Source organism: Sturnus vulgaris, chromosome 3 (genome assembly GCF_052056855.1).
Source record: "Sturnus vulgaris isolate bStuVul1 chromosome 3, bStuVul1.hap1, whole genome shotgun sequence".
Taxonomy (NCBI): domain Eukaryota; kingdom Metazoa; phylum Chordata; class Aves; order Passeriformes; family Sturnidae; genus Sturnus; species Sturnus vulgaris.
The window spans coordinates 14,672,801-14,682,986 of NC_142245.1; the positions used below are offsets into that span (position 1 = coordinate 14,672,801).

At 34.1% G+C, this 10,186-nt stretch overlaps 1 long non-coding RNA gene across 1 annotated transcript; it reads left to right on the forward strand.

Annotated features, from left to right (window-relative positions):
• The first annotated feature begins 2,116 nt into the window (after positions 1–2,116).
• On the forward strand, positions 2,117–9,654 carry LOC148224188 (uncharacterized). The gene is made up of 2 exons (XR_015802834.1): positions 2,117–2,293; positions 6,656–9,654. It is a non-coding gene; the product is annotated as an uncharacterized LOC148224188 (long non-coding RNA).
• Positions 9,655–10,186: the final 532 nt, after the last annotated feature.

Below are 10,186 nucleotides of genomic sequence, written 5' to 3' on the forward strand. Positions count from 1 at the left end.
TTTCCTTAAAATGCCGAAGATTTTTTTGGCTTTCCCATGGAAGAGCCCTTTCCTATTTTCCTGTTTTAAACTGTTTCCTTCTCTCCCCTCTACTTAGCCCTGATGCCCTGTCCTATTAAGGGCTTCTTCCAGCTGTACACCAGCACAGACCATCTGTTTGATGATGATTTTATACATGGATTACTTCCAGCAGGGGATTGCTGCCCACGATGGCCCCTCCCAGAACTCTTTCTTCTCTTATGCTCCTGTATTTCATGTTTGTTTACATTGACCACACTCATGCTATTGGTGGCCACAGAACAATAAAAATGTTCCACCAAATGTTCCATTCCATTATTATTAATCCATTGATAAATTATGTGAAATCACTCTACAAAACCCACATGCTTTTCAAGCTCAGCTATTATGATAATACATTACTGGTGCTTACTTGTGTTTCTAATTCTCCTTTTCCCCCATGGGCAGCTGAGCTACCCAAGGAAATGCACTGCAATGCAAAAAAAAAACATAAGAAATCTACCTGCAAGAAATGCTTCATTAGTATTTATCCATTGATTTCCTTCGTTTGAGAGAACAATGAACCAGAAATGTAATAGAACTTCTTAAAACAAGTTTAAATTCCACTTTATTGTTTTCCATCACCAACCTCAGCTGATGTTTGGCAGCAAAACAAGTCTTCACTTTAAGGGACTTTTTCCAACTGAGATCTTGGGTATATAAACCAAACATGAAAAATTATGCCATGAAGAACTTTCCTATCAAAACAAGTGGAGAAAGCAAAAAGATTCTGAGGGAGCCTGAATATGAAGTACAAAGCGACACTCTAATACTGGCTCAGCCTTACAGCCAGTTTGAGAATAAAACTAATTTTAACACTTTGAACTAAATGAAAATATTTTTGCAAAGCATTAACCTAAAAAGAATATTTATTTTCTTGATTAATTACATGGCTACTTACTAGGTAGTATGTTTCAACCATAGGAAAATAATCAAGTATTTTGAAGCACAGCACATTTTAATTATTTTAACGTTTATACAATTTCTATCATTTTCTGTGCTAAAATAATTACTTTCAAATTTTATATTGAATTTCAAGGGTTTTATTACTGAATATTTTGCTTATTTCAAAATTTCCCCAGATAGGATTATTTGTTTTTAATTCAACTTGAATTTTGTGAACTATTTAGCCATGGATCCTGAATTTTTCAAAAACAATAAAAAACTCAACCAAACCTAAGTCATTTTACATTAACCATTCTCATCAGACCCAAAAATTTAATTACAGACAACTCAGCTCAAGAAACTGATACTTGCAGTAGAAGAAATACGTTCATTAACCAGGACTAGATTAGTAAACCTGTCTCCTGGTACACATTTCACATCTATTCTCATTCAAAAGTTTTGTTATCGTTTGTCCTAAATGATACACATTTCCGAAATTCTAAACTTTATTAATTATGTTTAGTCTCTTTTAATAAAAAATTAATACATGCTCTGTATCTTCCCTTTCAGGTCCACTGCATGGAGAATTTTTACCCATAGAAGGAAAAAAAGCAACCTGAAAAACTTGTAGCAGTTACAAAACTGACTGTGTCTTCTTATGTTCTTTCATTGATTTTCTGTATTTTCTGTGGGCTTCTTTTGTTTCCATTAGTACTAGATAAAGACCATTTAAGAGATTTAGAGATTTATTTATCTGTTCTGTCACTTCCACCCCCTGGGTACTTGCAGAGTCATCTACTCTAACTATGCTTTTTAAATTATTTTTTCTTTTTTTCTTTTCTTCTTTTTTTTTTTTTTTTATTTTTCTTTTTTTTCCCAGAATTTGTTAATTATGCAGGTGCACAAGTTCATGTGAATTATCTTCTGGGTTTTTATTTTTCCCCTGAATAATAAGAAGTTCTGGCTGTATTAATTGCCCTACACAGAAAAAAGCCCTACTGTTCCCCATTAAAAGGAAGTGCACTGTGAATGAGCTCAGAAGCCTATTACACTGCCAGTGGAGAAAGTAACACAAAATGCAGCCTCATTGTTTTGTAAAGCCTGGTTAAGTTTTCTCATGAATTCCTCTGCCAGAAGATGAAGCCAAGCCTGCACTGTTGTGTCATTTAGCTCATATGTAAAAGGATTTGGGAGCCCTTCATTTGAAACTGTCTTCAAACCAGCAGATTACCTTTCTTGCCAGATTAGTTTAAATACATTAATAATCGTTGCTTCCCCCCTTCTTCTGCATATAATTTTGTTTTAATGTCGCTTGCTCTTCCAGCTTTATATCAGTGACTTTCTGGACAATGTAAGTAAATTCTGGGCTTTCCTAACTGCAAAAATGTATTTGCAGTACGGGTGTGGGAAGCACTTTTCTACATATTCATATGTAAAATTTGAGATAAGAAACAGATTGGTTTCAAACCATCTCTGTATGATAACAATAATACAATGCCTGTAATTAGGAAGTCTGAGGTAGCAATTTCAAGTTCATAGTGCTGGTTTTCCTTTATACTTAATTTGCAAACACTTTAAGTTGTGAAGGGTTTATAAACCCGGTTTCCAGTGCCTTCTTTGCATTTGGAAACTTAATTGCCGCAACTTTAAATATTTCTTTTACAGTAATCAGTCACGACTATTTCTCAAGAACATTTGCTCTTTAATTTCACAGAAATATATCAAACTATATCTATACATATAAAACATATATATAGGTTTTTGAAATATGCAATAGATAAAATGTCAGTAATCCATTAAATGTTCTGGAAAGAAGTACAAAAATTATCAAATTCTCACTGGAAGTCTTAGAATTGTGCAATACACAATAGATGCAGGCTGCTATTTAAATTCAAACAACTGCATTGAAGTTCAGCAGCTCATGACCATAATAAAATCATCCTATTTTTTAATTCATTAGTAGAAAATGTCTGGGTATTACTGAAGCTAAATCATATTTTACCTTCTTTATGTTGATATAGTTTTCTTATTTATTATCTTTATATAAGTTTCTACTTTTTTAAGGTGCAGCAAAATATTATTACTCGTACCCTACCAAAGTTCAAACTCTGAATGTGATTCTCAAACATACTTCTGTCTGAGCTAAAAAGGAAAAAAAATTGTTTTCAGTGAAGTCAGCACATATACTCATCAACAATTGCAGCTGTAATTACACTTTTGTTCCCCACCATTTCTGTAAAAAAAAGATTATTTACTGCTGGTCTGTGCCTCAAGCATCTATCTGATCAGAAATTAATGTTTTCCTTATCAGCTTCTCCAGACAACTAACTTTTTTTCTGAGGAAATATCAGTCCTTTAAATTAAAATGTATTGTTTATAAACATGCATAATAAATACTTTCCTGGTTGTTCTTACAGGGCACAAATTTTATTGGCTGCATTCATACAATTAAAATACACCTGAAATAGGGGCTTAAGTACTGCTAAGACATATCCTGAAAGGTTTTATCTGTGTTTACTTTACCTACATTTATTTCCTTTAGAAAATAACTTGTTAATACCACAGCAAATTATTGCAGGTGGTGATTTAATGGAAGTTGTATAAAGAAAAAGGAAATATTCATGGTTTATACAGGGAAAAAAAAGAAGGAAATTGCTAGATAGGTGTTTACTTCTCCATTTATTTATTAATAGTATGTATTTGTTAGTAATATGTATAGGAATATATCTGAGCCTTTCTAGGCATTTTGCATACAAAATTATGAAAAAATATGTTTTAATTGTATATGTTATGCTGCTGGGCTGAAATGAGGAAGAATCGTTTTTTCACCCATCATGGATTATAAAGGTGAGTGGGAGGAAAAAATCTAAAAGGTGGATGTTCATGTTATTGTTGATCTGCACTCTTTTCCCATCTATTATACTCTGCCATTTGTACAATTCTGGCCAATATCTTCTAAAAAACATTTTTCAAATAGTTGAATAGACTTTCTTAACAAGTCCATTACAAAATACTTTCTTGAAATACTAGAAATAATATTTGCAATTAATGTGAATTTCTGATTCCGGCAGAAGCTAATGGACAAATTATGAAAACTGAGAACAATATATTATTTTTTAGGAAGAGGGGGATACAGCATATAGAGTACCTTCTAAATGAAGAATATAGGGAAGATTGAGACATTTTAAGACTTATATCTTGCAACACTCCATTCCACCAGGCCCTCAAAATGTCTTTTACATTCTACATATAAATCTGTGCAAAAGTCTTGCACATCAGGCTGGTACAATGGTTTATTCTTACAGCATCAGGATTATGACTTTCATGACTTAAAAACAAAAACCAGATTGCAAAACCAGGTAAAATTATTAAAATAGAGCTCTGACAAGATGTTAAATCTTTAAGCACCATCGCAGCAGTCATCACAAGCCAATAGAGGTGACTAACATGAGGCATCATAATTCTTTGCTGTGACTTAGTAAAGTGACTTAAAGACTTTCAGAATTAGATCTGATCATTTGCTAGAGTTTACTTTGAAAGAATTTAGAATTTACTTTGAAAATATCTAGGAGTTCTGACCAAAAATACCTCTTGCAATGCAAGTCTGCTGTATATGGGAAAAAAATCCCAACATATTGTGACAACCACAACAAATTTCCTTTCATGAAGGCATCCACTGCTTTTCTTGAAATCAGTCTCCTGTGTCTCAGTTTTCATTTGCAGGTTGGGAGCAGAAAGTCAAGCACAGACAGATAAATAACTTCATTTCCATAAATACTGAAATGACCATTAAATTGCTCTTGTTCCTCTTTTCATTCAAGAGAAAGGGCTTGTCATGGTAAAACCTGGAAGTTTCAGAAAGGATAAGTCAATGTAGTATAGCTATGAATCCCTGGAGATGTAACATTTCTCTGAGTATGAGACACTTTTATTTTTGTTTGAAAGATTGCTTAAATACAGCAAGAGAGTCAAATTAAATCTGGTACCTGTGGGACTGCAAAAGGATAAGAAATCCCGGTGAAGTTTAGCAGAGTTGAAACAAGGACATGCAGTGAGGTATGGGCTATATGGGTTTTTAGTACTTTTAGCTGAGCCTGAAAGATTGAGTGCACACAAAAACCCAGAGAACAGAAAAAAGATGTCCCAGTTGTGTGATCTTACAGTGCCCAGGTGGCAAAAAGTACCAGTAATATGGAAAATAGGAGCCATGCAAAGAAAATAGGAGGAAGGCACTATGCTGCTGACCACAGTGCCAAGTTTTATACACATTTATACACCAAATTAGCACTGCAGGCTCTCCCTGTTCATTAAGGGCCAAACTAAGACCATTCATTGTACAAACATAAGCAAATGGAAATCCCTTTCATTCACTTATTCATTCACTGGATTTGCTTAATGAACAAATTCAAAACTTGATCAAGAATTATAGTAATTTAAAAGGTCCTCAACTTACAGCTACTCAGTCTCCATAGATATACCATTTATTGCACAAGCAGCTGCATTCTCAAAAGAATTAATAATTTTTGCCATGTGCTTAACAAAAATAGTGAAGACAATTGTTATGCTGCAGCATAATACAGAAAAGAGGACTATTCCAGCTTCGAAAAGAATCTACTACTGAACTATTAGTTATATCGATTGTCATTTCCACCCTTCCTGGAATAAATAGAGAGGGGAAAAAGAAATATCAAGGTGTGTTCATCTCAACTAACAACCAATTCTCATACATGTGAAGTGAAGTGAAGGAATAGAATGGCTTGAGATCCCTTGTTCCAAAGATAAGTTCTCATTAACTGTTCACTGTGTTAATGTTGTGCTAGAAATAACAGCTGTGCATCCATGTTTAATTTATTAAAAATCTAATTCATAATGTGTAAAACTAAACAAAACCAGCAACCAATGAAATGTGTCTACTGCATTTCCTGCTCATATTTTCCTTTCATGTCTCAAATATGAAGCATTTTTTCAGTCAAGCTTCCAGCTGTGCCCATTTCATAGATGAAGTGTAGCGATAGATACAAAAGTTATTATATTCTAGAAATTCTGTATTTCTGGGTTTCAGCTCTAATTTGAGGGCTATTTTTGAATTGAATGCACTGCCATTTTGAATGTATCAATCTAATATCTTATTAATCTTTTACTTTGGATGGGGAAGAGTCACCCAGAGAATGTCAGCACCCCTCAATGCAGAAGAGCCAAAAGACTGGATTCAACATTTTCTTAGTGTACAAATTCAAGACCTAAAGCTGAGCTCTTTCCCAAAGAGCCTCCTTCCATTAAAAAGCTGAATTTCAGTTTTGATTCGATCTTTTTTTTCAGAAGTATTTTCCCCAATCTGCATTTTTTCAGAAACAAACATTTTCATTGTATTCATCCTAACATTATTTTGCTCAAGTTACTCAATATACATATATGTGTAACAAATAAACTTTTCCCAGTGTGCATTAATTTATATTTTTAAAACACAAAACACCTTTCATGAGAATTCCCCCTATGCCTGTCTTACATTTAAGATTCTCTCCTCTCCCAAACCTTCCTCGAGGACATTTAGATTATGATTATTCTGAATAATTCTGCAACTATAACTATTCCCATCCATTCCCTCAGGACATTAAGGATCTAGCTGTACCTACAGATAGCACTCATTCTCCAAAAAGTTCTTTAAATAGCCAGAAATAGAAGCCCCAATTCCTAATTTAGGTCTTTCTTCCAGGGGCAGTGAGCCAGTGCTTGGGAGTAGTGACCCAGCTCCACACAGAGACTTGTGATTGACCAAAATCACCAAGAAACATGCACAGAGTCATTAGTAGCAGGAAAACTACACCAAAAATTGCTGCTGCTCCACCCCACTGTCAAGGTAATGGGCTTTGAAATGACACATTTCTCCTACTCCATATGGAGAAATATCCAACTCCAGGACAAGTACAGCCCCCGAGTGAACTTGCATGTAAATAGTAGGATTTTACACTGAAATGAAGAGACATTCTGCAATAAAAAGAAGACAGAAGAGGGAAAAGGAGAGAATTGTTAACACTTCATTGTCATTTGCCATCTGGCTGATTCCAACAAAGAAGCTTTTAACACAAACCCAAATGTCTAAATTTAGTCAGTAAAAGACAAAACTGAAGACCTCTTCAGCACTGCAACCAGCTCTCACAGTTGCTCATGACAGAAGACACAAACTCCCATTTTATTGTGTGCAGTAAAACTTGATCATTCCAAAAGTTTAGTAATGAACTGCATATAAGCATTCCTTTTATTTTAAACCAAAAAATGTAAAAGGTTTTGTAAAGATAAAAAGGAAATAAGACAGTTTATAAGTGTCACTTTTAAGTGTTTTTTCTTTTTCAGTTTAACTTATGGAAATATTTTCCATGTTCAAACATTTTATGCTGGCAAAAATGACCCAGAGGGAAAGCAGCACAGAGAGAAAGAATCAGATATTTTCTTCTCCAACATATTACTGCAATATCCTTAGGAAATAGCAAATAAAAACTCTTAGAAAGAAATAAACTCTCTGAATCATTTGTATCTGTCCTGTTGCAAGAAAACATGTCACATATTATTCATGAACTTGAAAAGATCCATCTTCAGCTGTTTTGAGTGTTTTGCTGTCTCTATTTCTCTTTTCAACACTTAACAGCTTTGCTCTGGAAGTAACACTTTCACTTTTAAATTTTGACACCTTCCAGTGTAGTTTTTTAAATGTGAAAAGTACAGTTTATCTAAATCTCCTTGTCACTTTAAGCAGAGAGATACCAAGAATTCAGCTAAAGGTGTTGGAAGCTGGGGGCTGGAGGCAGCATTTCTTCAAAGTTTGGGATTTTATCATGAGAAAGTAGAATTTTTTCAGTGTCCATATTCTAAAAGAACATTTTTTCCTCCTCCTATTAAAAAAGAATAAAGAAGAAGAGTGGTATTTAGGGCTCTCTTAGTAATATATTTTTCTCTCTAATCTGCAGAAATATAGACAGCTTACCAGAATTGAGATGTCAGGAATTGTATTTCTGATACATTGGAACAAGATAACCTGCTACATAAAACAACACTGCTGTTGAAGTAGCACTGCTAGAGACGGGAAATAGGTATTTCCCATTATTAGGGAAAAAAATAGAATTAGAAATGTTATGCCTGCCAACAGAGGCATCAGCAATGATTTCAGTATACTAGTGCATGCTCTGGAAGTTAAAATTTAAAAATACATACTTAGAGTCAGACTATGCCAATCTTTATCCAGGATGGAAAAAGGCTCAGTTTAAATTCCTCTTCATGCCAAGCAAGTGTGCAAATACATACTTCAAAGGAAATGTCCTTCGTGGTGAACACACGGAAATGCACTATGCACTAAATAATTAAAGGTAATTGCAAACTCATATTACCATGAACAACAAATTATAAGTCCTATACCTCAACAACACCTGTGATCAGATCACGTGGCAAGGTGAAAGAGATTCATGAACTCCTCAACCACTGATAAATCCAATAAGCAAGAGTGTTTTCCTCCATAAAAATAGAGCCTTACTGAAAAAGACTGGATATTTCCAAGGAGCACCCTGGAAATGCATAATCAATTTCTAATTGACTTCAATAGTACATGGAATGAGGTATCAAGAGGAAAATTTGAGAGACATCATAAAGCGACAAAAGTCTTCCTTCTTTTTTCACAAGGCTGTCACAGACTAAGTCAGTAATGGCTTTGAAGCAAACCTGTCTAGAGTTTCAAGAGAGCTTCCCCAAAAAAAGCCTTAGGCTTAAAACCACAAACCCCATGCACTAACTAAATAATCATTAAAAAAAAAAAAAAAAAATCAGTCTAAAGGGAGACAAGGTATTGCAAAACTGCTCAAGACGTGGCTTAATCCTTCCAGTCTCAAATAACTGCAACAAGTACAGCAAAGTCACATCAAACGATCTTTGTGACAGCAGGAAAAATTAAGTGGAAACAAAGACTGTGTTAAAGACAGAAAGCCCGGCTTCAGAAACACCTTGAGAAGGAAGGCAGACTGTGCCCACGAACTTCTGAAGTATGGAAGTATGAAGTATGGAAGAAAGTCTTGGTTTGAACCAGCCTGCAACTAGAAACAACTGGGCACATGCATGAAAAATAGAAAATTTCATCCCATACTTTCTTTTCTTTGTAGTTGAGCACAAAACCACAGGAGAAGGGACAATGATTAAGGCATTTTCAAACAGGAATTAGAGTAAAAGTCGTGGTACAAAGAAAGGTCGTGTGTCTTACATACATCTGGTTTAAAGAAAGAATCAAACAGAAAATGTTGCTGAAATTCAGCCTTTCATTTTCTTCTGGGAGCAGATCACTGAAGAGAGAAAAGCTGCAGAATGTTTTATGTTTGCTTCAGCAAAAAGAAAAAGGAACAACTAACCACAGCCTACTGAACACAGTATCAGAAGACTGTTAGAAAACATCCAAGCTCCTTTGACACTCCTTTGATTCCCTTAGCTTATGGAGCATTTGCTATTTATGCAAATATTTCTGACAACCAGCAGAAGTTAAAATACTAATAATTTCACATTAATGTATTACCACTAGGGGTAATTTGAGTATCATAAGACTGTCATCTCGTATATATTTGAATTTTAGAAATGTTGCCATAATCAATATTTTATTGTTCTTTTTTGCTTAGCACTAGAAGAAAATAAAAAGAAACATGGCTGTAGTTGAAAAAGTTTTCAAATATATTCTGCCTTATATTTTGGTTTTGATCAACTATATTCTTAATACATTTTACTTGGGGTTAATTTTATCCACACAAACTTTTAACCCATAATTTTCATTTGTTAGAATGAAGATTCCATAAATCTGTTTTAACAAAAATAACACTGAGAACAAATGTGTTTAGTCTATCATAAATAGATGTATCTCAAAAATATACATTTTATCTCTTATCATTGCATTTTGGAAAGCCTGAGTGCCTGAAAAGCTGAGCATTTCCTTGTGTTATGTACAAAAACCCCTGAGAATGTAAACAGTTTTCTAATGCAAATATATTTTAATGTCACTGTGCACTTATAAGTGAAGCAATTATTCAAATCCTCAAGTTCTCCTCCATGACAGATGCAAATGCATGTTTGCATGCAATAGCTGGCTTCTCAGGAGGAAAAAATGAGGTATTTTTTCCACATTAAAACAATGGCAACTACACATTTTATCCAAAAATTGAATTGAAATTGCTAGGTTTTTTTATTCAAGTGATTAAAAAATCAAAACAGAGTAGACTCTAGA